The sequence below is a fragment of the Suricata suricatta genome, chromosome 8, assembly GCF_006229205.1.
Source record: "Suricata suricatta isolate VVHF042 chromosome 8, meerkat_22Aug2017_6uvM2_HiC, whole genome shotgun sequence".
NCBI classification, from domain to species: domain Eukaryota; kingdom Metazoa; phylum Chordata; class Mammalia; order Carnivora; family Herpestidae; genus Suricata; species Suricata suricatta.
The window spans coordinates 113,393,146-113,393,475 of record NC_043707.1 but is presented as its reverse complement, the minus strand read 5'-3'; positions in this window follow the sequence as shown (position 1 = coordinate 113,393,475).

The window sequence follows — 330 nt, the reverse complement described above, 5'->3', positions numbered from 1 at the left end:
GGTTGGTGAAGTCAGTAAAGAGGGATTGGGGGGGGGGGGAAGGAAAGGAGATCCTCGGCGAGACCGACAGACACCGAATTCGCATTCTTCCCCACGTCCCTGCCCTCTGCTCCCACGTCCTCGGGCGCCGCCGCCTCGACCTTCTCCTGGGCTCCGGAAGGAGGGCAACCCCCACCCCCGGCTAGGTGCCTCTGCGCTGCGGGCCCCAGCCGAAGGAAGACAAAAGCTTCGCGAGCCACGCCGCCCGACTAGGCCCCTGATCCTTTGGCCCGGGGCACTCGCAGTTCCGCCACTCTTCGCCTCTCCTCGCGTCCAGTCCCCCCTCGACTC